Genomic DNA, 1,133 nt, shown 5'->3' on the forward strand with positions numbered 1-1,133 from the left:
CGGTTCCTCCTACAACCGGCAGGGCTCGTGTAATCAATGCACTGGACAAACACTGGCCACTGATGAGCTGGAATGCACGTGCCATGTGGGTTCATCCTTTTAAAGTGCGCTCTTCAGTGGTAGTGGGTTCACATGCCATCACCACAACCAGTTTTCGAACATTTTCATCACCCCAAAGAATCCCATACCCATTAGCACTCCCTAAACACTAACCTTCTTTTTGTCCCTATGGGTTTGCCAACCCTGGGTACGTCCTATAAATGGTATCATAGAATACGTGGTCTTTAGAAGAATTAGTTTTGCAGGCTCAAAATGATGACTGTACCCACCTCTCACCCTTACCCCCATCTCAACCAGTGGCTGTTTTCTGTATGGGAACCACGTGCTTTAAAGAAAGGCCTGTGATTTAGGCACAGTTTTCTTCCATCAGGCTCTGAATCGCTCATTCTGTCAGAGCTCAGACATCTATGGAGTGCTATTCATTTCTTCTGCAGTCTCTTTTCTTTGAACAATGTAAGATCATCCTGCACTTCCCTGGAGGACCAGTGGTGAAGACTCCGTGCTTCCACTGCAGGGGGTGCAGGTTCAATCCCTGGTAGGGGAACGAAGATCTCACATGCCACGTGGCACAACCAAAAAACTTTCAAAAAAAAAAAGGAAAAAGACAAAATATATATAAATTTGCTTTTCTTTTTTTTTTTTTTTTTTTTTTTTGTGGTACGCGGGCCTCTCACTGTTGTGGCCTCTCCCGCTGCGGAGCACAGGCTCCGGACCCGCAGGCTCAGCGGCCATGGCTCACGGGCCCAGCTGCTCTGCAGCATGTGGGATCTTCCCGGACCGGGGCATGAACCCGTGTCCCCTGCATCAGCAGGCGGACTCTCAACCACTGCGCCACCTGGGAAGCCCCAATTTGCTTTTCTTTTTGTCGACTTAATATGTCCCCAGTAGGATAATGATGGACCACTTACTCAAGAAAAGGTATCAGGTGTGGGGGGAAAAAAGGAGCACTTTTTCTCACACCTAACATAAAAATTAGTTTCAGATCATCGAAATACCTACATTTAAAAAGAAAATTATACAACTACTATATATATAGGATGATATCGATAAAATCTTTGAGAAGATTCTCAGCG

This window comes from Hyperoodon ampullatus (genome assembly GCF_949752795.1).
Source record: "Hyperoodon ampullatus genome assembly, chromosome: 5".
Taxonomy (NCBI): Eukaryota; Metazoa; Chordata; class Mammalia; order Artiodactyla; family Ziphiidae; genus Hyperoodon; species Hyperoodon ampullatus.